At 44.6% G+C, this 26921-nt stretch overlaps 1 long non-coding RNA gene across 1 annotated transcript; it reads left to right on the top strand.

The window, feature by feature from the left end:
• On the top strand, positions 1 to 26921 carry LOC123378179. Its single transcript, XR_006582496.1, has 4 exons — positions 1 to 362; positions 7420 to 7519; positions 8730 to 8873; positions 26846 to 26921. It is a non-coding gene; the product is annotated as an uncharacterized LOC123378179 (long non-coding RNA).

A 26921-nucleotide genomic window follows, 5' to 3' on the forward strand; every position in this document is an offset into this window, starting at 1 on the left:
CCTTCCCTCCTTGGGGTTATGTGAAACCACCAGACAACTTAGCTGACCGTCAGTGGAGGTCTAGGTGCATATTCTTCCCAGCTCCTACATAAACATACTTGGGAAGAATCTTTCTGCAACTTCCCCAGCACTGCCAGTGCAAAACGGTGCACGATTTTCCACTTTATATTAAATCATTTCTAGTTAATTAGTGGTGGCTCAACTGTTTGTGGTACTGACCACCTCATCTGTATTCGCGCTGTGTCAACACCCATCATGTTATGAGCACCAAGCACATTATGGCACTCGGAATGTAATATAATGTGATCATCATCACAGCAATGTTTGGATTCATTCAAGTCAGGAAGAACTTAGCCAGTCAGGTAAGTGCTATGTTTTCTACACCAGGTTGCGCAGTGTGTGTGTTTAAAACAAACAATGAAGCATCCATTGGAGGGATGTTGTGTTTGTTTTTTTGTTTGTAACAAGTGAGGTTGTATTATTATTAAGCATAATTGCACAAAGCTAAGCTTTGGGGCTAGAGTTCACAAAAAAGAATTGCATTCCTATGTGATATTAACTGTTCTTAATTTGAACCTTGCCATTCTCAGCTGGGGTGATCATGGAAATGTTTTATTCTAAATTATTTCCATCTCCCACCAGTCCCTGAAGTGATTTGTTAATGGATCTCACATGAATTGTACATCTAAAACAATGGTCTGCTTTTCACTAAAACCTGAATTTTAGAAGTTTATTACGGAACAAATTTGCTTCCAGTCTAAGTACAGTTCTTTGGTTAATTTTTTTTTCTTACATTCAGGTTGTTATTTAAAGCTTTTACTCAACACTGGGTAATCATTTATGCTTCAAGAAAACAGTGGGGCTTAAAGGTGGTGCAGAGAAAATGATAGCTGTGTGTCCTTCTGTTGTGTAGGGCACTCAGGTTTAAAAGCAACCATAAGATTCCCACTCCCCAAGCTCCTGAACAATATTCCAAAAGTGAAATGCACATCTAGAATGCTGATTCCAACTGCATCACTGTAGGAGCACCCTAGCTGCTGGATCTACATTAATAATATCTTACACTGACACGGAAACTTTCATCCCAAAGGATCCCAAAGCACTTTGCAAAGAATGGGACAAATTCTGAATAACATTAATTTCCAGCATCCCTCATTGACTCCAATAGTAGTTGCTGGTGGGCAGAATCTCTATAGATTTGGTCATATGTCTATCAACACACGGAAATGTATCTCTATGAATCACTTAATTACTTTATGCCACCACCTCTGGGATGATGGGAAGCAGCCATTAAACAACATTCTGCACAAGTGTGTGTTGAGGAATTCTGCTTAAGGGAACAGAGTGCCCTTTTTAAGAACAGTGTAGTGAAACTGTTAATGTGTAGCCTGAGCAGAGAGTCCCTCCATTTTTAAGACTTGTGCTAGCACCATCCTCCAAAAGACAGATTCCAAACCTAATCCAGACTGATAAACGATCCTATGCTGCAAACAGCAGCCTGAGAGAAGCTGCTGCCTCCACCTAACAGGTTTGAGGACAGTGCCCTAAACCTATCAGCTATCAGGTGACCAGCGCAAGGAAGAATACTAGTAGTCTCCAGAATGAGAAGAGGAGACATGCTGCTGAAAAAGGGACAATTAAAGGAAAGCAGCAGTAAGTCAGGCCAATCTGGGAGACTTAGCCTGTTTTCTACAAGGACATTAGTGTCTTAGGTTACTTGTTGCAAACTAGACCAGAATTAAACTCCAACCATTAAAAAGCTGCATTCTCAAAGGCATAATAAAGTGGAAATATGTGAACCAGGGAATAAATCAAGTTGACTCCTCTCCCAGCAACCAAAAAAGGCAGATGAGAGGAGATTTATTGAGAACTTCAGGCTCTTGACAGGGCTATAATTATGGATTCTATAGCTATTAATCAGGTATTTGCAGAGTACTTTGGATATATCTTCACTTCTAACAATCCTCATTCGCTAATGGATATAAACAACTATTTAATTCAAACATATCTGAGCAGGTTGTTAGAAGCAAGGTCTAGATAAAGGTGTCTCCACCAAATATGTCAAAAAAGGATTTTGATTAATTTTTCTATGTAATTTCTTTTGATGGTGTCATTTTTCAGTAATTTCAAGGACTTCATTAAGTCCCAGGCAGAGTTTCTAGGATATGGACAACTTGTCAGCTCTGATAATGATCACAATGTTCATAAAATGGGCTTTTTTTAATGTTCCTTTGCTCACATGCAGGAATGGTTTGCCTTGACCAGTAAGCAATTCAGAAGCATTTGCAGTTTTCAGGCATTCAAGTAGTTAATTATATGCTACCAAGCAGGTACTGTAATATATCTTGTTATCAGGGCCGGCTCCAGGCACCAGCGAACGAAGCAGGTGCTTGTGGTGGCCAGTGGGAAGGGGCGGCAGGTCCAGGTCTTCGGGTCCCTCAGTCCCTCTCGGACCAAAGGACTCGCCGCCGAATTGCCGCCAAGGAATGAAGCGGCACGGTTGAAGTGCCGCCGATTGCGGCTTTTTTCTTTTTTCTTTTTCTCCTTCGCCACTTGAGGTGGCAAAAAAGCCTGAGCCAGCCCTGCTTGTTCTAAAGCCATAGTCCAATAAAAAATAAAAAAAGGTTGATGCAGGTCGGTACAGTGACAGCTACATACAACAGGGCTATTGAACAGGTGCATTCTGACTGGGTTTCATCAGGCTTGTTTGCTGCTTCAGCCAGCAAGAGGCAGAATGGCCTGCTGGATTAACAGAAGGTGAAGGGGAAGCTCTTGAGTGTCAATCCTGATTCTGCTATTGATTCTCTTTCTTTCTCCATAAGTAAAATGATCATTGTAATACTGACTTTTTTACCTCATTGGAGTGCTCTGAGGACTAATCAATTTATGCCTGTGCAGGGCCTTTAAGATGTAAAGTGTTTTGTTATCAGACACTAGTTTATACTTTTAAGTGTATGTTTTGATTGCACATATGAATAATTTGATTTTTTTTTGTTTTAACTTTTATCAACCAGTAGTGCTGAAGCACTAGGAAATTTTAATTACCTCTCACCAAATAAACATCCTATGTTTAAAAATACTTAGCCCTTTAAAACTTTCAGGGCCACTCTTGACTCAACGAGTTTTATCATTGATTGCAGTGGCAATATTCAACATAAGTAAAGGCAGCAGAATTCAGCCCTAACTGATTAATCCTCACATTTTCACTGATGTAGATAAGTGTGTCGCAATTATTATTAACCTCATTTTGCAGTTCGGTAAACTGAGAGCAGAAAGGCTACATGACTTGCCAGGGTCAGAGAGGAAGTTGTTGTCAGAGCCAAGACCAGAACTGACTTGTTTCAGGTTCTTAGTCTTGTTTTCAGAACATTAGACTGCACCAACCTCAGGCAAAGACATATCTTTGAACTGGAACATAGGTGTCCCAGTCTAAAAGCAGAAAATATGGTCTCTTATTAATTTTCTTTCATCTACTGGTATTTCACTGGATTTATATGAATATGAGCTATCTCTGAGATAACATATAGAACCATCACTGTGACAGGATTACTAATGCCTATGAAACCAGAAGTCAAAAAGAACCCAAAAGTGACATTACTTTTAAACTTTGATTTTTAAGTTAATCTCATGATTTTCGAATGCCTGAGGTTGGCAATACTGTGACTCCCTAGCATCCTCTGTTATAGTCAATGATATACTCTATGAGGAAGGTATAATCCTCTCTCAATGGATGAGGGTATATTATACCAGTGTGCTGCAACTTGCACGGGCCCTTTCTAAGATCCATTTCTAAAGATCTGTTTCTGATTTACAGAGCTCTGAATGGGATATGCCCATGTTATCACAGAGGTACCCTCTGGAACCCACTAGAGCAGCTGTGCTTGTCTGCAAGAAAAGAACTAAAAAAGGCCAAGATATAAATTTGAGCATCCAGGAAGTAAGGTATTTTCTATAGCCATATTCAGCATATGGACCATCTTCCCAAAAGAAATCAGGAATAATCTGACCATTGGACCTTCAGTACTTCCTATACAACCTATCTTTTCACCACACATTTCACAGAGAACTAAATTAGAAGAAAATATGGTGGAGTACTCAGACAGCATGACTAAATCCAAAGCAGATATGATAGCCGTTTTCTCTTCTTTATATGCAAGAGTCTAAGACACAATGTCAAATTCTGCCCTTTAATAATACTTAGCATTTATATAGCACTTTGCAGCCATAGATCCTTACATTTTACAGATGGGAAAAGTGGGACACAGAAGTTAAGTGACTTTGAAGTGCCCCCCCAGTTGATTTTTCTTTTCTATTCAGTGTCAGACCAATAAACCACCTAAAAAAAGGCATCATGTCCATATGTGACTGATTCAGAAGACCTAGGTTAGCTCTGCCATTGGCTTATTGTATGTGACCTTGGGATTTAGAAGACAATCTGCTGCTTTTTCCAATAGATGCTGCTGCCTCCAGCATGTATCTATTGAAATCAGTGGGAGCTCCAGCCATGCCTGTAAGGACAGAATTGCACCCAAAGTTTCTAAAGTGACTGACAGCAGGTCATGTTGAACCAGATACTGTATTTTGGGACTAACAAAGCAGATTGAGGTTCCTAGTGATCTGTTTTAGTGGTTAGCATGAAACAACTACCAATAATGGGATGGGTTGCTTTTTTCTGAATGATTTATTGGTCTGTATGAACTAATCCATTGTTTAGCTAGAATCACTAGATGTATTCTTTCTTGTGCTACTCCTAGTCACACTAAGAACAACAAAGGGAAACCAGAATCAAAATCCTAGTTGGACCAGACTATAACACCAAAGCCTGGGACCAGCTTATCTATCTTTATCAAACAAAACGCTAGAGATCCCCATTTCATTTAAAAAAAAAAAGAAGAAAAATCCAGTGGGAAGCCACTTTTTGTATTTCCAACATAAGCTTGTAAAAATTGAAAAAACTAACAACCCTGTTTCTGTGGTCAGCCAATAGGAAACAGCAAACATTTTAATTTCCTGATATTTGATGGGGTTTGGAGGTTGTTTTTCAGCTCAGGGCTAGCTTATCAAGGTCACCCTAAGCAGCAGAACTTGACTTGAGCTCTGACTGTTTGAGAAGGATTGTCCTGGGTCTGGTCTGGTTAAGGCTCACATCGAGATTTTCTGTGCCTGACACAGCAGCACCTCACAGTTTGTGTAACCATTTACACACAGGCTAAGCGACCATAAAATGCCACAGTTCTAATCTTGGGAGTGTTTTACACCCACTGAGCAGGGATGTAAATGACTGCACAAGACACAAGACAATGGTGAATGAGGCATTCTTTGGTTAGCTATAAAGGGTAACATGGAACACACAGGTCTGTTTACTTTTGAAGGACAAGGCTATTAGATGATCTCATAGCATTTGTCTAAGGCTGGCATAGCTGAAAATAGTGTGTGAGTAGTGTAATACACTGACTTAGTGCCAGGGGCGGCTCTACGTTTTTGGCCGCCCCAAGCAGTCATGCCCGGGAGGCGCCCCGGAGCCGCGGGAGCAGCGGACCTCCCGCGGGCATGACTGCGGAGGGTCCGCTGGTCGCGTGGCTCGGCTGGACCTCCGGACGGTTCGCAGGTCCGGCGGCTCCGCTGGAGCTGCCGCAGTCATGCCTGCGGGAGGTCCAGCCGAGCCGCGGGACGAGCGCCCCCTCCGCAGTCATGACTGCGGCAGGTCCGCCGGCCCAGCCTGCCGCCCCCCGGGAAAGGGCCGCCCCACGCGGGTGCTTGCCCCGCTGGGGTCTAGAGCCGGCCCTGCTTAGTGCATGTGAGCAAGTTGAGCTTTTAGTGACTAAGACAGCTCAAAGACTTTCTTTTTATCCCAAGTGCTAGAGACCTGAGAGCTAGGTGATGACGAGCCCAGGTTCTGTGTCCTCTGAGACTGTGGCAAGGTGCCTATAAATGTGTGTAGCCATGGCTCGTTTAAAAAAAAGGCACCCCAGATGGGATTTGGACTCCTTTGGACCACAGATGCTTGGGAAGGGCTTGTCTAACACTGGCTTAGTATATATGATCACATGTCCCTCTAATATGTATTTTGTCTGGGTTGTTACACTAAGATTTCAGCTACACTGCTTTGATCATGTAATTTGTCTGTCTATATCACTGCATGTGCTAATATGCTGTGTAGGAAAGTAAATCATTAAACTAGGTCTAGGTTGTTTTAAAGCTAGTAACTGAAATCCTCTTTTTGTGGTTCTCTCGCTCATCAATAGCTTTTCACATCTTTTCACTAACCTTCAGAAGGGAAGAAGATGATAAAGACAAACAGTATGTTTCTCAGTGTTTATATTAATGATATAAAGTGGAAATGTTGGGTGACTAGAGAGCAGGGAAATTTGAAAATCAAGGAATGAATAAAACAAATCTGTGAGATCTTTATTAAGATTTAATTTTTTATATAAAACACTTTGAGTTTAGAGAATCATTAAGCAGAGTGAAGATAATTATTGAAATTCCCACAGTGGGAAGGGCATTATGATTAAGTGTGTGGAACTTTAATGTAAATCTCTTTCTCATATTCTTGTATTATTTTGATCATTATTGTTCACAAGACTATTTGCTTATGAGAAAGCATCCAGCACAACAGTCAGCTTTATTATCATTATGAAAGAGCTGGCACATAAATACTTCCAATATATCTCTTTGGAGAGAGATTTGCTTAGCTTTTGAGCTGGGTATGTGTTACGTGTTTTGGGGGTGTGGTTATGGTGTGTTTCGAGAAGTTTTTCATTTGCTTTAGCCATAGGGACAAATAATAGGTTTGTGAATGTTTTCCCTCTACTTTCTAAAAGCCTGAGGATTAGTATTTCTGCAACGTTCAGATGCCTTTTAACTCAAAGGAACAGTTTACGAGACAAGTATATTAAATGTGCTATGAACTTCCTGACATAAACCTTCAGAAATGGTCTCCTGAGGAACAAAATAATAATAATGGGGAACTAATTGAGTTGGAAGTATCTATTGTTTTTGTCATGATGAATTCTCTACTGTGAATAGAGAGAAGACCATTAAACTTGTATTTCATTAAAGATTTCAGAGCTGATTTTTAAACCAAAATAGATTGCTTATTTTGAATGCCTATACAAATAAACTCTCTTATTTAACAAAGACCTGTTCTTAAGCAGACACAAGAATATCCAACAGTGATTATTTGTTTTAAGGTAAGCTAAAACTTGGCCATGTCTTTCCCCGTGGGAATTGCAATATTATATAAAGGGATATGGTTAGCACAGCATGATTAGATAAATACATATGTTCACTGGCTCGATGTGCCAGTTTAAATCTGAGGAGGAGGGAAGGGAGATGTCTGCTCCACAGTTTGAGCTGAATAGAATGTGTATTCTTTAGAGCTGTGTGAAGAACATGCCTGTTTTCATCTTTCTGCAGATGGAAAAAGCATTAAGTACTTGCTGGTCTTAATAGCACCCGTGAATGGAGTTGCAGTGGAGATGCCTGCTTCGTATGGAGTGACTATTTCTTGAAAGGGGTGAGTTCTTAACAGTACATGGGATATGACAAATGTCTTATTTTCTTATTTTGAACCCTTAGAGTGTTGACAATAGTCCACACTGCCAGCCAAATTAGTGTTTGAGGTTATCCTATATGTTTGAGAGATACTTGCTTCTAGAAAGCCCTTTTTCCAATGAAAATATTCTGTTCAGATGATCAACTGAGATTTACTGACTAACTACGGTAGCCTTCAAACAACAGAGCTGATCATCTGAACCAAGTATTTCCATTAAAAAGGCCTTTTCCTAGAGCCAGATAGAGAACAGAAGGATATGCAAATACACTACAGATCATTTTCTTTCCCCATTTTTGTTCTCCACAAGAGACAGATTCACCTCCTGCCAGTGCAGAACTCACCTTTTTTTGGCATCAGTGCCTTGGCCTGAGAGACTGGGAGCTGGGGCCATATGTTCCTTATAGTCTCTCTTATGTTCTCTCTGTTCCTTCACTCCCTATGCTTATGAATCCAGGATATCTCCCACCTTCTCTATTTTTCTTTTAAATATTAAATATTCACTGCATAAAATGATACCAATCCTGTATGTTCAGTCATATGATATATCCAGGATTTCAATTTGTTAACATACTCAGAAACTGGGCAGGGGGGAGTGGAGGGCTTGGGAGGAAACATGGACCGAAACATTGTCACTTTCCTGTTGCATATACCTGCTGTTAATGATGTCTGGCTGATACTCAAACTATTGCTAGTTTACTGCTTTCGGTGCACACATATTTTCTTGCTAACACTCCTCCCTTTTATCTGTTGCACCATTCCAAAAACCAGGCATAGTGTACAGTACCCTTTTTAATGTCCACAAGTACACGGTGACCCGGGAAAGTGAGGGCAATACAGTGTCATTTTAGGACGCTTCTCAAAATTGCTCTGCATGTCCCAAACCAGTGAACCGGGTTACCTGGCCTGAAATGCTTCTCAGCTTGTGGGGAAGTAAAGACTGGCAGATATTAAATGTATCTTATTTAGAGTATAAAATAATAATCCATGAACTAAATAGGATTATAGGCCACAGGTTCTGCATGGTATGTTTCAGCAGAGCCCCTGAATTGGCATCTGAAAACTTACATCCCAGGTCTAGCTTCATTTCACTTTAGCTGAGCTAGCCAATATATTTATTTCTAGGGTGCAAAATCCAGCTACGGTTTATCTTTCTTCTTCCCATCTTTCCTAGGGAGGCAGCCCATTCCATTTGCTAGAGTAGAGAATTAAGAGTTAGAAGACCTGGGTTCTCTTCCTGCTCTGCCATTGACTTATTGTGGAAAACCTGAGCAAATGGCTTAAACTCTGTACCCCAACTTCCTCATTTTAAAAAAAGGTAATAACAATACTCACTTGCCTTTGTAAAAGGACATGAGATCCTCCAGTGAAAAAATATAAGCACATTATTATAACCTAGGGGTAGTTGGGTCATAGTGTTGGGAGGGTGTGTAACAAAGGAGCAAAATTACCACAGCACAACAACTTTCTAAGAAGAGGCCCCAAAAACCATGGTCCCTGCACTTGTGCGTGTCCTAATACAACAGGCAAGTTAGGCTGGCTCCCATGAGAGGAGAGAACAATATTTTGGAGACATCTGCCTTATGTGATTCAAACTGCATCTCCCAGGGGAGCTTCCTTAATTAGTATCATTATTATTCATTCCGTACGGTAAGTATTCCTGGCTCGGTACTGACATATCAGTATGTGTTTCTTCCCTGCCCAGAAAAGCTTATAATCATCTTAAACTTTGCACCACATTATATTTCTATAAGAGAAATCTTCAAACTAACCTGATAGGGAGCAAATTCCAGTTCTTCATCATGTGACCTAACTCAAAAAGGCTACCTCAACAAACTCATGAGTTTTGCCACCCTGTGGCAAAGACAAATTAAGAACATCCATATTTACACAGTCTTTGCTGGCCATTCCTGTTCATCCTATTGCAAAGTTATCTATCTAAGTTTGTCATTGGCATAGTGATAATTTTTAGAATTGGCTGCAAATTGATGTATCAAACAACTTGCAACCAAAGCCCAATACCTGCAAAAATAAGAACTCACTTCTCCATGACAACTGGCACCTGCACTCCCACTTTGCATACTATGGCTCTCAGTACGGAACTACAAACTTCCTGCTTTCTGATTGGTTGTCAGTAGGTGAGCCAGCCAAGAGACAACCAGTATGTGATAATTACTGTAGCTGGAAACTGATGCAGTCTGCCATCTGCAAGGGAATGTGTGAGCATGGCAGCTGCCTGCCTGTTGTTTGCAGAAAGAAGGACTCACTAGAACTGGCAGCTTTTCATCAATCTAGAGTAAGAATGAAAGGTTTGATGCTTTTTAAAATACTTTTTCACAGGGATCTGATGCAGAGTCTTACTTAGGCAGATGCCTCAGAGTCTGTTGTGGAAAATGAGGGCTTGGCATCTGTCATATGAACGTCTTATCTAACAGGTAGCACTGCAGCATTTGCCAAAGCCAAAACACAGGCATACTCTTCCCTTCATAACAAACTGAGTACAGTGTATATACAGAACGCTGATGCTTGTACTGTTGGACTTGCATTAAAATTAGCCCAAATTCACTGGAGTTCCATATCTGCACAAAAACATGTCCGTTTTTTATTAGATGGTAAGTGACAGACATGGGCTGGAAGCAAGACATCTACAAATTTCAGGGAAATTCTAATCTGAATTCCATTGCTGGCCACTCTGTGGGCCAAACCATAAACTGGGATCTGAACATTGTGGGAGTCTGAATCCAGAGCTAAAGTTTCCAGCCCAGTCCCATTTCTGATCAGTAAGATTTATTTGAAATAGTGGCCAGTCATTGAAAGTAGCAAATACAATGTGAGGAAAACACCACGAATGATATGAAGCTGAATCTCCACCCCCCCATCTTCCAGTATCCAGAAGTCCAGTTTCTCTCCTACGCACTAAGTCCTGGAGTGCGCAGGCTGAAAAAAATCTTCATCAGTTCATCTGTTCATGAAAGGCACTGGATTGGCAGCTTTATTATTATTATTAATTATTGGCAGCTCTCTCCCACTCACATAGAGCAGCTACACAGGAAACCTTACAGCAGCGCAGCTGCAGCAGTACAGCTATGCCCCTGTAAGGCCTGTAATGTAGACATTGTTCTAACTTCTGTTTAACATATTTCTTCAGTATGTTCTTAACTGTGCCAAGGAGCTTCTGCTTCTATTTAAGGCAATCAGAACTGGAAGGGGATGCTGCTAAATTGGGTCGCTCGTTCTTGGGTAGAAGGAGCTTGAACTGTGACCTCAGCGTAGCCTAAATCAGGAGTGAGGTAATTGTCTAAGCACAGAGTCGAAGATGAAGAAGTTGCATTTCCCCTTGCGCTTGACAATACAAGAAAAGGATGTCAGAAGCAGGGCTGGCTCCAGGTTTTCTGCCACTCCAAGTAGCGAAAAAAAACCCCCAAAAAACAGCAGCATGGTGGCAGGAGCTCAATCATGCCACTCCATTCTTCGGCGGCAGTTCAACGGCGTATCCTTCAATCTCTCCCTTCCTCTTCGGCAGCACTTCGGCAGCAGCTCAAAGAGGAAGAGAGGGACTGAGGGACCCGTCACCAAATTCCCTCCAAAGACCCGGACGTGCCACCCCAATAGCGGACCGAGTGCCGCCCCTTTGTATTGGCCACTCCAAGCACCTGCTTCCTTAGCTGGTGCCTGGAGCTGGTCCTGGGTGGAAGAATCCAGTGTAGGCTCAGGGGGAGGCAAATGAACAGCAGGGTGATTGGTATGGTCATAATATCACAATGACACTTTATCAGTCATCTTATCCAGCAGGTGATACTATATTATGTGAGATTCTGTAAGCCCATGTTTAAAAGTTAGGCATACTAAAGGGCTTTGGGATAAACCTTGCTAAAACATCTGACTGGGTTTTGTGAGTGAGGTGTAGGAGAGCCAAAAATCATACTATTTGATGTGCTGTTATAACCAACTCCAAAGCAGTGCAAAAAGTAAACAAACAGCATTTAGAAAGAGTAAAAAGTAAATTTGACTATTGATATTGCTTGGAGTTTTGATTGTGCAAGGTGTTACTGATTAACACAGATAAGGATGGTTGTTTTTTTAAAGCATCTGAATTTTAGATGGATGAGTGTCCCTGCCAGCATTTTGTAGAAAGCATCTGACTCTTAACACTACTTTTCATTTTTGTGTTTAATATTACACACTCGGTTTTATACTAGCATAGTGACTAATAGACTTGCTCAGTTAGGAAACATGACATTCCACTCTCTGCCCCCCACCCCTCAACTCCACCACAGCATCTAAAACTATGTTGCTATACAGTGTGTAAGTAAAACAGAATTAACCCATGGGGTTAGAGATGGTACTTCTTGCTCAATTAGCTGCCATAGCAATTTGCTTTGTTACAGTTCATTCTTTGCCTCACTGTAGGATTTCATTTGTATCAATATTAACTGTTTGCCTTGGTAAAGGTTGCACAACAGCATCTGCAATTTATTATTCCACTGGCCCTACCACAGTAATAAAATCCTAAATACCATCTTCTTCTCACTTCAGGGACATGGTGAGAAGTACAACAGAGATGCTTAACTGAGATTAATTCACTGGAGCTTCCATTTGCTGAGATGGTGATTTCAATTACTGCAGTGTTTTACAAAAAATACACAAAACTAAAAAAAAAAAAAAGAACACACACACCCCCATCTTAGTTCTGCCTCTTAGATTATTACCATTTGTAAATAAATACGCATAAAGACTTTTGCTATCAGCCAGTTTGGCAGCTCAGGTGTATGTGCTACAGTGACGCAAAGGCCAATGTAATTTGCAGATGAAAGCGCCTCAATGCATGCCTCTTCCATCTATCTTTATTATGGCCTGTATGCCACCTAGAGGCAAATGACTGGAAAACAGAAATCAGGTTCCAGTTATACTTCTTAAAAGGAGAACTTGCTCATTTCTAAGAACAGACAAATGACTGAAAAAAAATGAGCATCAATTTTGATGTCCTGGCGTTTAGAGCAGGAAGTATACTGGTAATCATGGCAAGTCATTTCACTTAAGCATCAGCATGTGAACTACTTAGGCACTGATATAAGTCTGTATATATTACAGTTAGGCACAAAAGGCGTTGGCTGTTAGTAGTGGCGGATGGACTTACATGCAGTGGAACTGCATGTTAACTGACAGCACTATAGCAGGGCTTAAACAATAGATGCACTTAGACATTTCAGTTACACTAAGAGAAAATAGTGGCATAGTTCTTGCTAGTCTAGGGAGGATTCACATGTCTCTGTTGTTATTGGGATTTATTTTGAGACTAAACCTGAGATGGTTGGAGTAAAAACCCTGAGTAATATATTACAGGATGCTATGGTTATGCAGAATATTCTACAAGCATGGATGCTAGGATAGACCTCATCTTACTTAGGCCATGTCTACACTACCAATTTGTGTTGACAAAAGTGATGTTGACACCCAAAGGTCGACATAATAAAAATCACAATTTAATATTCACACTTGCTCTGTCTGTTGGCACATTGCGTCCTCAGTGGGGGCACCATCATCAACAGTGTGAGCAATGCACTGTGGGTACCTATCACATAGTCCTTCTGTAGGTGTTGTGGGACGATGGAGCAGATCACGGCACATCTTGGGAAGTGCTAAATGTCCCGTGATGCATTGCTTTCTGTCCCAGCACTCCAGGGGCTTCCAGCTTTCTTTCATGGCATTTTTTCAATGGCCCTTCTTTGCTATGCAACATGGCATCTTTGTGAGAAGGGATGGATCCCGCACTGCTCTCCTATGCTCTGTTAACTGTCATGAAGACATCACGGATGGCAGTGCGGCTACTCATGAAGTTCCTAACTGAAGAAGACTCACAGGTGATATGGATAGGAGCAATTTTAGATTGCTTTTGGCATTCACAGAGCAGATGCATAGGGTAGATCTTTTGGGCTCATGAAACAAGCACTGAATGGTGGGATCATATTGTCATGCAGGTGTGGGATGACAAGCAGTGGCTACAGAACTTTCAGATGCAGAAAGCCACTTTCCTGGAACTGTGCGCAGAGCTCGCCCCAGACCTGCGGTGTAAGGACACTAGAATGAGAGCTGCCCTCTCAGTAGAGAAGCGTGTGGCAATTGCGTGTGGCAATTGATTTGTGACCGACCAGTTGTGACTGGTCGGTCACAAATCAATTTGGAGTGGGGAAGTCGACTGTTGGGACTGTGTTAATGCAAGTGAGCAGGGCAATAAATTGCATCCTGATATGAAGGACTATGAATCTCAGAAATGTGCATGAAATAGTGGATGGCTTTGCAGAAACGGGTTTCCTTAGCTGTGGAGGGGTGATAGATGGCACACACATTCCAATTTTGGCACCAGACCACCTTGCGACAGAGTACATCAATAGGAAGAAGTACCTCTTCATGGTGTTGCAGGCACTTGTGGATCACCGTGGGCGTTTCACTGACATCAACGCAGGGTGGTCTGGGAAGATACATGACACACTCATCTTCAGGAACACCAGCCTGTACATATAGCTGCAAGCGGGGACTTATGCATCCGATGAAGTGGGTTGCATCCGATGAAGTGGGGTTTAGCCCACAAAAGCTTATGCTTAAATAAATTTGCTAGTCTCTAAGGTGCCACAAGTACTCCTGTTCTTTTTGCAGATACAGACTAACATGGCTGCTACTCTGAAACCTGTCATCTATTTACAAGCACCCTATGCTATAGCAAATCTCTGCTTCACAGATTGCTCCACATGCTGATGGTGCCACTCATGTCATATGTCCTCTGCACACCCTCTCCCCTGGTGAGACACTGTGGAATGGTGGCTTAGATTGCCCTAATACAAACACAGTTAGGCAGCATAGTACGCATGGATGCCCAAACTCAACCACCTGATACGTGACTGTGTTTGAAAAAAATATGTGGTGGGCAGAACTTAACTGTATTTGTTATAACTGGGCCAGATGAGTGTGTCACGAACTGGTCACAAAAACACTGTTGTACTTATAGTGCTATTCTGATCTATTTAGGTTCTTATATGGCATCTGAGTGTCTTCCAGAGTTAAAAAAATATCAGAAGACTAACATCTGCCAAATGGGTTTCTTCCCCAGTTCCTTTCATGGGGGCAGAGTGGATGGCATGTGTAGGTATTTGTTGTTGTTTTGTATATGTTAAAGTGCATGAGGAAGGCAAATCTGCAGAAATGTGCCTTGCTTTTGAGCTGGAGCATAGTGAGATTTGTGGGAGGTTTCAGACCTTAGGAGAGAGAGCTCTAGCCACTAAGAAAGCCCTTTCTCTTGCTTCAACTTTGTGGTTGGACACCAATTCCATTTTCCCTGAGCAGTGCAGGTGTCAAGGATAACTGAGATCCCTGAGGATGAGCCAGTGTTTTAGGCCTCTGGCATGGACCCTGACCATTAGCACTTTGAAAATAAGAACCAAGACCTTAAAATGACTGTTGTGCTGTACAGGGAGCCAGAGCAGAGCACTGGGAAGACATGCTCTTGATAATGTGAACAGGTGGCTGCAGCATTCAGCTCCAGTTGCAGTTTTCTCAGTTTATGCTCACAAACCCAAATAAATTGCTTTGCCATAATCCAAGTGATAGGAAGCAAACACAAGTATTATCATGGCCAGGTCTGTTGCAGATGGGACAGTCTTTTAGTTGTGCCCTCTGTCTCCTTACACACATGACCCCATTCTTTTTTTCATGCTACCCCCTACCCCTGGAACAGCCTCTCCCTTTCTCCCTTCACAGCCTTTTTCAGATCTTGTTTCTTTTGGCTTGGTTCCCTCTGGTTACTGATCTCAGCTCCACTCTGTCTCCTCTCTCATGCCTGATAAGTTTGAACATAGAAATAAAACCAATAACCTGAATTCTCTGTAAATACTATCCAGGAAAGGAAGCAAGAATCAGAGGGCCTCAGTGTGTGGGAGTTGGACTGAGGGTAGAAATAAAACACTGTTCTTGTCAGTGTGACTCAAGCAATTGCTTCTGTGATGTAGACTTCAGAAGCCTGTGGCATTTGCATTCTGCTTTGCTTCACTGTCACGCACCCTTGCCCACTGCATTAGTGTGTGTGTTGAGAAGCAAACTGGCATGTTTCTAGAAGATAAACACCTCTGTCAATGGAGAACTGCAAAAACGAGGAATTTGGGAATCATATTGAAATGAATGTACCACATACCCAGGAATATGTACCATGAGAGTAGAAAGAGCATATTGGACAAGGTTCAGAGTGGTTCTGTTCCAATCTGTTCTTATCCCTTTTGATTTCATTTACATAGTATTATTTAGTGGGTGGTACTTTCCACTCAAGAAAGAAAATAACTCGTCTGTCCAGAAGAGCGTATAGTTTAAAATAGACAAGTATCATAACAAACTATGACAACAGACTACAGTGAACATAGCTCTTATAGTGAAGGAATGAGGACGAATCATAGAAACAGTGGAAAGAGAGACCAGCTCCTTAGGGTGCATGTCGGTTTGGGAGAGCCCACTTCACCTCTCTTATTCCAGTATCCTGTCTGAGGGTATTCTCCACTTTTCCATTAACAATACAGTCACAGGGTAAGATTTTCAAAAATGCTTACAGCTGTTAGGAGCACAAATCCTATTAAAAGACAATGGAACTTGTGCTCCTAACTGCTTAGGCACTTTTGAAAATCCCACCTGCAGATCTTTCAGGAAGGACCTTAATTCTTTCAGGCTAACCTGCATCTCAAATGTACTGTGTAATCTTACAAAACCATGTAAGGATGTTATAAATCAGAGTGTTCCTGGTATGGACTATAAAATGCAAAAGTTTATCCAGATTTACACTAAAATAAAACCTGCACCTGCCTGTGAAACACTTTGAGACAGAGTGATCATTTTGCAGTTGTTTCTGAAGATAAGCAGGGATCTAGCTAGTAAGCACTGTGAAATCTATATGCACACTGGCTGATCCACAGGGTATCATAAACTCCTGTGGTAGACCTTTACTATTACACCCAATCTGATTGCTAACATTGTGCGTGTGGTCAGACATAGAGATCTAACAGTGTGTTAATAAAAGGCCTTATGAAGCACAATGTAAACCTGCTAGTCACAAGTAGAATTGTTGCCTCAGGAAATTAAACAGCAGACACTCATAGTTCTGTCAATGAAGAGAGGAGAAAACAAAACATTTGTTCTTCCACTAGGAAGTTCTGTAACTGTAAATATTTTTAAATTGGTTCTTTACCCATAGCAAAGAGATTTAATCATTGTAAGAATGATGATCATCATAATCCATCCTCAGAAACATTCCCAAGGAGAATACTAAGAATATGGGCAACACTTTACCTTGAAAGACTTGTTGGCTCATGCAACCCAAGCCAATATGAAAACAACTCCTGCTGTCTGTGGGATCCAGTGAGCTTAACAAAACGGTGTAGAATTGAGCTGAGGGAGTGTGGGCAGGGGAATTTTTCACCTCTATAGGGAAGCTCCAGCAATAGCCAGTAGTGGATGTGATGATGTGAAAAATTATCAAACGGGGGTAGCACTTCATAAAGGTGCCACAAGCGAAGAAATAAATAGCTCATTTAAAGATACTGCTGTGCTGAAATACCAGTTGTCTTCTATACATTATTTATAGGCGTGAGGAGTGACGCAACAGAGTAGACGGGGAGACAAATTAATGTGGGTGGATACAAAATTTCAGTTGCTGGCTATGCCCTTTCTGAACACAGGCCAGTCCAAGGACATAATAATACAGTGCTCGCTAGCAAGGTATGTTGTTATATATAAAAATAGAAAAAGAGTCCTTGCTTCAGTGGTTAGACGAGGCAGAAAAATCAGTTATAAAAAAATGTTATGGGTATGGCAGAAACGCATAAGTCAGAACATTAGAGTTGTCTCATCCAAACAGCCTAGAGGCAGCTGGGCAATGCAGCACTATCCTGCGACACGGGGAAGCCAGTTTCAGTCATAGAATCATAGACTATTAGGGTTGGAAGAGACCTCAGGAGGTCATCTAGTCCAACCCCCTGCTCAAAGCAGGACCAACACCAACTAAATCATCCCAGCCAGGGCTTTGTCAAGCCAGGCCTTAAAAACCTCTAAGGATGGAGATTCTACCACCTCCCTAGGTAACCCATTCCAGTGCTTCACCACCCTCCTACTGAAATAGTGTTTCCTAATATCCAACCTCCCGCATTGCAACTTGAGACCATTGCTTCTTGTTCTGTCATCTGCCATCATTGAGAATAGCCGAGCGCCATCCTCTTTGGAACCTCCCTTCCGCTAGTTGAAGGCTGTTATCAAATCCCCCCTCACTCTTCTCTTCTGCAGACTAAGCCCTGGTCTACACTATGGGTTAGGTCAAATTTAGCTGCATTCGGTCAATTTTAAAATGGGTGTGTCCACACAACCAACCCCGTTCCGTCGACTTAAAGAGCTCATAAAATCGACTTCTGTACTCCTCCCCAGCGAGGGAAGTAGCGCTAAAATCGACCTTGCTGGGTCAAATTTGGGGTAATGGGGACGCAAATCGATGGTATTGGCCTCCGGGAGCTATCCCAGAGTGCTCCAATGTGACCGCTCTGGACAGCACTTTGAACTCCGATGCACTAGCCAGGCACACAGGAAAATCCCCAGAAACTTTTGAATTTCATTTCCTGTTTGGTCAGCGTGGCAAACTCAGCAGCACTCAGCAGCACTGGTGACCATGCAGTACCCCCAGAATCGTAGAGCGTAGAATGTTTCTATGCTCCTCCTATCATCTCTGTCCCTGAAATTATAGCAGATGAGAAGGCAAAAAAACATGCATTCACAATGACATGTTTTCCAAGCTTATGCAGTCCTCCCACACTGATAGGGCACATCTTAATGCATGGAGGCATTCAGTGGCAGAGGCCAGGAAAGAATTAAGTGAGCGCGAAGAGCGGAGGCAGGACGTGATGCTGAGGCTAATAGGGGAGCAAACGGACATGATGAAGCATCTGTTGAAGTTGCAGGAAAGCTAACAGACCCCCGCTGCATCCACTGTATGACCGCTTACCCTCCTCCCCATGTTCCATAGCCGCCGTACCCAGATGCCCACGAACGCCGGGGGGGGGGGAAGGCTCTGGGCACCCAGCCACTCCACTCCAGAGGATGGCCCAAACAACAGAAGGCTGTCATTAAAACAGTTTGATTTTTAGTGTGGCTCCAATAAGCAATGTGGCCTTGTCATTCCCTCCTCCTCCACCCAACCTGGGCTACCTTGTCTGTTATCCAGGGCCGGCTCCAGGCACCAGCCGACCAAGCACGTGCTTGGGGCGGCACCTTGGAGCAGGGCGGCGATCGAGTTTTGGTTTTTTGGGTTTTTTTGTTTTGGTTCGTCGGGGCAGCACTGGAGGGGGTTTTTTCTGTTTTGGTGCTGCGGCACTCGGGGGGCGGGGCTCTGGGCGGTGCGGCACTCGCGGGCGGGGCTTCGGGCAGTGCGGCACTCGGGAGGGCGGGGGCTTGGCGCGGCGCTCAGAGGAGGGGTGGGAGCTTGGGGCAACGCGGCGCTTGGAGGGGGCGGGGGCACAGCACGGCGCTTGGGGGGGCGGGACTTTGGGCAGCGTTGTGCTCAGGGGCGGGGCTTCGGGAGTTGTGGTGCTCGGGGGCAGGGGCTGGCGCGGCGCTCGGAGGGGGCGGGGGCTTGGGGCAGTGCGGGGCGTTCGGAGGGCAGGCGGGGGCGCGGAGCTTGGAGGGGGCGGGGCTTCATGTAGCATGGCACTCGGGGGCGGGGCTTCGGGGGGCGTGGTGCTCAGGGGCAGGGGTTTCGGCAGCGTGGCGCTCACGGTGGGGTACAGCAGGGCGGCGCTCTTCTTTTTTGCTTGGGGCGGCAAAAAAGTTAGAGCTGGCCCTGCTGTTATCTCTTTTTTTTTTAATTAATAAAGAAAGAATGCATGGTTTCAAAACAATAGTTACTTTATTTCAAAGAGGGGAGGGTGGTTGGATTACAGGGAATTAAAATCAACAAAGGGGGCGGGTTTGCATCAAGGAGAAAAACACACAACTGTCACACCAAAATCTGGCCAGTCATGAAACTGGTTTTCAAAGCCTCTCTGATGCGCAGCACACCTTGCTGTACTCTTCTAATCGCTCTTATGTCTGGCTGCTCAAAATCAGATGCCAGGCGATTTGCCTCAACCTCCCATCCTGCCATAAATGTCTCGCCCTTACTCTCACAGATATTATGGAGCACACAGCAAGCAGCAATAACAATGGGAATGTTGGTTGCACTGAGGTCTGACCTAGTCAGCAAACAGCACCAGTGAGCTTTTAAACGTCCAAAGGACATTCTACCACCATTCTGCACTTGCGCAGGCTATAGTTGAACTGCTCCTTACTACTGTCCAGGCTTCATGAGCCATGGGAGCAAGGGGCAGGCTGGGGTAGATGCGACCGCGCGATGCTGCCGGCTGGGAGAGCAGCTTGTGGCAGAAGCGTCGAGCTTGCATGATATTCCAGGCAGGACTGAATCTCCATGAAACGAAACTTAAAGAAGAAAATGATCTGGAGTCTCTGGCTCCCATTCAGTGCTCTAGGAGGAGGATAGCCATATCTGTCCAGGTGCCCCTGATCGACCTCACCGAGGTTTGCCAGGAGCACCCAGGAGACATATGACGGCTATCAGTCCTACTGCGAAGGCAAGGAGCTGCTGCTGTGTAGCAATGCAGTACCACATCTGCTAGCAGCACCCAGGAGACGTACGGTGACGGTGAGCTGAGCAGGATCCAAGCTTGCCATGGTATGGCGTCTGCATGGGTAACCCAGGGAAAAAAGCGTGAAATGATTGTCTGCTGTTGCATTCACGGAGGGAGGGAAGGGGGCCTGATGACATGTACCCAAAACCACCCGCGACAATGTTTTTGCCCCATCAGGCATTGGGAGCTCAACCCAGAATTCCAATGGGCAGCGGAGACTGCGGGAACTGTGGGATAGCTACCCACAGTGCGCCGCTCTGTAAGTCGATGCTAGCCACGGTAGTGAGGACGCACTCAGCCGACTTAATGCACTTAGTGTGGACAGACACAATCGACTGTATAAAATCGGTTTCTAAAAATTGACTTCTATAAAATCGACCTAATTTCATAGTGTAGACATACCTTAAATCACCCTAGTTTCCTCAGCTTCTCCTCGTAAGTCATGTGCCCCAGCCCCCTAGTCATTGTCATTGTTCTCCGCTGGACTCTCTCCAATTTGTCCACATCCCTTCTGTAGTGGGGGGACCAAAACTGGACAAGACACTCCAGGTGTGGCCTCAACAGTGCCGAATAGAGGGGAATAATCACTTCCCTCGATCTGCTGGCAATGCTCCTACTAATACAGCCCAATATGCCTTTGGTCTTCTTGGCAACAAGGGCACACTGTTGACTCATATCCAGCTTCTCATCCACTGTAATCCCCAGGTCCTTTTCTGCAAAAATGTTGCTTAGCCAGTCAGTCCCCAGCCAGTAGTGGTGCATGGGATTCTTCCTTCCTAAGTGCAGTCTTCCTTCCTTCTAAGACTCTGCACTTGTCCTTGTTGAACTTCATCAGATTTCTTTTGGCCCAATCCTCCAATTTGTCTAGGTCACTTTGGACCCTTCCTACCCCCAAAGAATCCTTTGCTCTTAGGTCAGCAGGAAGTTTTAGTGCTGTTCAGGTGCGGTGTGCGCTTGGCTCTTTAGAAAGGGAAGGATGTACTTGACACCACTCCAGTGGCACTTCAGTGGCTTGCCATGAAACAGCATTGACTTATCACAGATTAACCATAGATTCAACAGGCCCACTGATCCAGGCCAGGCCTCTGATGCACAGGGGAATTGGAGCAATCTGGGATCCACTTTACAGGAACATAACAGGCTGAGTTCCTCCTACCCAGAAATCTCCAGCATAGTCTCTATTTGTGTCTCTCTGTCTTATATGGCACCTGTGATGCTGTATGATTGTAGATGACCATTTATATCACTGTTGTGACCACTGTTATACAATTGCAGCAAATCTTGTACAAAGTATGTCATGTAAGGTATCAATAGAAAAGTTATGAATGTCTAAGTATGATTATCCTGTTTATATGCATGCATCATCTTTGTATCTGAAGTTATGAATATTGGCTATGCATTGTGTTCCTGGGCGACACCTCCCAGAGAGCTGTCTAGCCCTGATCTAAATCTATGTGTTGATGACCCACTATGGACACTCCACTCTCACAATGGGCCATTGAAGAAACCCAGTAGGGCTTTCCTGTGGGTGTTTCCGACAACCAGGAGCCAATGGCTGCCCCATGATTCAGCAAACCATGCAAGGACATGTGATGAGGACATGTAACCTGGACTCCATCTTTGTCAGTAACTTTCCATAAACAGGGGCTATGGGCTTTGTTTGGGACAGTAACTTTCCATGCACATGGCAGAGGATATAAAAGATACCTGACACATCTCCTTTTTGCCTCTTTCCTGCTTCAATTCTCTGGACTACGGATTTACAACTACGGACTGAGGACTTCTAACCTTTTGGAAGTTACCAGAGAGACTTTTGCAAGTCAGCAGTCTATTCCATCACTGCTACAAACCTGATCTAAGAATGTTGTGATCATATGTATGTATATGATCTTTTAACCATTTAGAATTCTATTTTTTTTTTATTAATTATTCTTTAGTTGTTTACTAAGGATTGGCTGGTGGCGTGATATTTGGGTAAGAGCTGAGATACCTATTGACCTGGGGGAAAGTATATGATCCTTCGGGATTAGTAGAACCTCACATATGGTGAACCTGTCACTATATTAGACCTGTTTACCTGGATGGGAGCCAAGGGCTGGAATGCCTAAAGGGGACTGTGTTTGGCTTCTGGTTAACCAGTGCGGCACTGCAGAAGCTCTTTTGTTGCTGGCTTGGTGAATCTAAGCTTGGGGGATTGTCTGCTATGTTTCTTGCAGTCTGCCCTGAGTGTGGCATTCTCAGTGTGGTCCATCCCAGGCACCCAGGCACTGTGCCCATCACTCAGGTAAGTGAACACATCCCAGCCTTACACCTTGGGCCCAACTCTTTGTTCCAGGCCAATGCAAAGGAGCTAGAAACCCAATGGATCCAGCCTGCTGGGAATATCCCCATGTAAGAGAAATACTCAGTTAGCTTTGACTAGTGCAGTAGCTCTATGCCACCCCCTTTCAAACTCCTCCAGTCAGGGGGCTACCGGTGAGAAGGGGATGTGGCTGGAACACCTTTGTGCTCTGGATATTGCTGGTTGCCAGAACTGCTTCTTTGGGCTACTGGCAGCAGGGCATAAAATAGATCCGCTCTTGGACTGTTCTACCTTATATTGCGGTCCATACTGCAGGGCCGCCCAGAGATTTCCGGGGGCCCGGGGTCTTCGGCGGCAGGGGGCCCCGCTTCGGCGGTAAGTCGGCGGCGGGGGGTCCTTCCGTTCCGGGACCCGCTGCCGAAGTGCCCCAAAGACCCACGGCGGGGACCCCCCGCCGCCGAATTACCGCCGAAGCAGGACCCGCCGCCGAAGTGCAGCCCCCACCGCGGGTCTTCGGGGCACTTCGGCGGCGGGTCCCGGAACGGAAGGACTCCCCCACCCCCCGCCGCCGAATTACCGCCGAAGACCCGGCTGCACTCCCGCGACGGGTCCCGCTTCGGCGGTAATTCGGTGGTGGGGGGGTCCTTCTGTCCCGGACAGGAAGGACCCTGGGCCAGCGAAGAAACTCCGGGGGCCCGGGCCCTGTGAGAGTTTTCCAGGGCCCCCGGAGCAAGTGAAGGACGCTGCTCCAGGGGCCCCGAAAAACTCTCGTGGGGGCCCCTGCTGGGCCTGGGGCCTGGGGCAAATTGCCCCACTTGCCCCCCCGCTGGGCGGCCCTGCCATACTGTTTCCCAATCAGCCCCAGAGTTGAGAAGCCACTGAGGGGGTATAAAGTCACACTTACCCCACCCTCCGTCACCCCTCTGCAGTGATTACAGCTCATCCGGACCTCAGAATCAGGCCACATATCTGCAAAGGGCCTCCCATAACCATCACATGACTAACCCTCAGCTCTACTCCCCAGTACCCAGAACAATACCATAGCCTCCCCATGAGCACCATAGCTCTGACTCCAAGATGCCAAAATCTGAAGCCTGATCAAGCTAAGATTAAAGAATGGTCAACCAATAGGCCGTCATTTATTATATGACCCTCTCTTCCACTGCTCCCTTCAGAATTGGGGCCTTGCATTTGTTTGAGATCTGGGCCCATTTAAGACTTACCCTGAGCCTGAACTGAATACTGGAGGCAGCTGCATCTAGCCCTTCCCTGCTGGAGACATGGTGGAAAACTTGCAGGACTTTTGAGGGTGTCAGAGTGCAAATTAGAGTTCCTGGCGAGAGCAGTCCCCAGTGTAAGCCAATCCTTAGGCATCACAGCATCCTGTCTGCTATAACTATTCCTTTGTACATCCCTAGTATTGGGAATCATCCTTACGTGTAAGTTTCTCTGTTGGTAATAAGCATTTTTTATTTATTTATTTATTTTGCTACTTGTTCTTCACTGTATTGCTTTACAGAGTGAATCATTACACAGGTTTTCTGACATTTTAATTGGTTAATTTCTTTTTCCAAGTTATTTGCTCAAGGTAGGTGTGGGCTCATTTTTCTCAACTTTGAAGAGTGTGAAATGAACTGTCCCCTTACATATTCCCATACAGCAATCCCACACCACCAGAGGGGTTTGATCTCCATTAGAGTTAAGTGCAAAAGACATCTGGCTCATTATAAAAAGCTTATAATCAGGTTGCTGGAGTGGAGCACAATTCATTGATCATCTACTGAAATGATTCAGATTGTCAAGTAACACTAGAATCAGCCAGCTCGTCCCCTGTGTGGTCAGAGAGATGGATAGGACTGAAATCACTATCTAGCATGAAAGGCTAAATTACTTTTGACACCAGGAAAAAAAAAAGACTCATGAGTGGTTGACATGGGAACAAAATGTATAGTCCTTTTTATTTGACTGTAAATCCCCCATCACATTCCTATTGATCCAGATCCTATTTAAAGCTGTCAGTCACTCTCAGAGATGTTAATGTGTTGATTTAGCGGAAGAGGATTCATCTAATTCCAAATTTTGCACACACTTATAATCCATTATAATGAAATAAGGATCAGGCCATTCAGCAACTGTCAAAAATGCAGTTAGACTGATTTGGGGACTTCAGTAACTCAGTCAGAGGTTAGGGGTCTATTTCAGGAGTGAGTGGGTGAGTTCCTATGGCCTGCAATGTGCAGGAGGTCAGACTAGATGATCACGATGGTCCCTTCTAACCTTAAAGGCTTGTCTATTTTGTCGGTATCATTAGGCCCATGGACATTGGAAGTAGTGCATGAGCATTTATTAACAGCTACAGACATGTTAATTGTAGTGGGCTCTGGTCATGCTGGCAATACTAAAGGTTGCAAAACAAGTTCCATTATATTCCCCACGCCCACTTTTCATACCCCCATAACATTCTGCAACACTCCCCCTTTGGGATGAAGTGTTCTACTCTGATTCTTTGTCTGAAGGTGAGTTTTCTATAAAAGATTGAGGAAAATTATCTGAGCCATTTTTTGAGTTTGGGACAGTGGAGGGGAAAAGGTAAATTCTAACCACACTTGGTTGAACTGGGCTAAAAATGGCTGAAGTTTGAAACTTAAAATTGACTACATGGATAACAGACCTCGCTGAACCCTAATGACTTGACTAGATTTGATAGAGGAAAAAGTTATTCACAATTGAAACATCACATTTGAGCACGCTCATGGGGCATCTGCTAATATTTTAGTGGGTGTAGCGGGGTGGTCACCCCGCTTCTGCCCTGCAGGGCTTAAAACAGCCCTGGGAGAGGGCTGAGACAGCGAGAGGGCTGCTGCTACAAAAGCAGCAAGCCTCGGCGGATTGGGGAAAGAGCCACAGCTGCGGCCACACCCCAATCAGGCCACAGCTGGCCTGTACAAAAAGGCAGGTGGGCCAGAAGCGCAGAGTCTCTCCCTCTGCCTTTAGAGGGAGAAGGGCCAGGCTGCTGGGGAGTGGGTAGTTAAGGTGGAGCAGGGCTGGGGGAAGGTCAGAGGAGCTGGGGAGCTCCATCCTGGAAACCTTCCCCCAGGCTGCAGGCCTAGTGGAAGGACAACTGGGTACTGGGGTTGCAGGGGGAAGCCCATGGGTAGACAGAGGCAACAGGTCCAAACCCCCCTTGCCTGTGATGAGTGGCTTATACTGCTGTCTGCCCCAGGGAGTGGGGGCTAGTTGGTGACTGGCAGTAGCCTACGACTGAGATAAGGTGGGGATGGCGGGTGGGGATTCCCCAGGTTGGGGAGACCCTGAGAGTGAGGGGTTACTGCCAGGGGGGCAGCACCCCAGATAACACAAGGCACCAGAGTCCAGGGAGGGATGCGGGGGCCCAGTGGCAGTGGGACATTGGCCTGCAGGAGGGGTGCTCCGGAGGCTGTACGAGCTAATTCCCAAGATGACCAGCAGGGGGCGATGCACCAGTGAGTCTCACACACACCTTTACAGTGGGGCTCACTGGTGCCTTGGAATTCACTGCACTTTTTCCTAACTCCTGGAACAACCTCCATGAGGGAGATTTTAACTGTCCCCCGATACACACATGGGGCTAGATTGTGCAGTTTGCATTCAGACCTGTGTGTTAAGAGCTGATATAAAGAGTTGCACAAAGAAAGCCAGTTAGAGTGCACTATAAATTTTATAGTTCTAGAAAACCATGAGCAATGCTATGTATTCTTGAGCACCACCCTACTGGCCCCTTATCTATTAACTATTTGTCCGAGTAACCAGTCCTCAGGAGACATAATATCTCCCAAGGCTGCTGGCTGTACATGCTGTATCACATATTGGGATAGTGAAGATGGCTTCTCCCAGTGTGCTGACCCTGCTCTGTGCACAGTGTGGAAGCTGGTAGTGGGGTTCCTATTTCCCTGTCTCCTTTCCACCTTTTTCCAGGTGATAAGTTCCTCAAAGATATAAGGGCTGAGCAATCCCCATTCACGAGGGCTGCTTTCATGCTTTGCCTTTGTACAAGCTGCATAAAGGGGAGGTTTCTTGCTCACTTCCCCCACCCTGACCCACACACTTGAAAAAGGATAGATTGTGATCTAGCCCACAGAAAAAAATTCTCCCAAAATCTGCCATAATGTCAGGAATAGGAGTACGGGCAGGACAAAATTCCTAATTAATCAATTTTAGGATCTTTCCACAGTTGGGATAGAATTCTGAACACTGCCAATTCTAACCTTTACTTTTTAAAAGATTATTTTTCTCTCTTCTTTCATTGTGTAGTTACATCAGTCACAATATAACTCCATGCCACTGCTCTGGCACTGCTAGCCAAGCCTCGTTCAAAACTCTGTCCAGC

This window comes from Mauremys mutica, chromosome 10, assembly GCF_020497125.1.
Source record: "Mauremys mutica isolate MM-2020 ecotype Southern chromosome 10, ASM2049712v1, whole genome shotgun sequence".
NCBI classification, from domain to species: Eukaryota; Metazoa; Chordata; order Testudines; family Geoemydidae; genus Mauremys; species Mauremys mutica.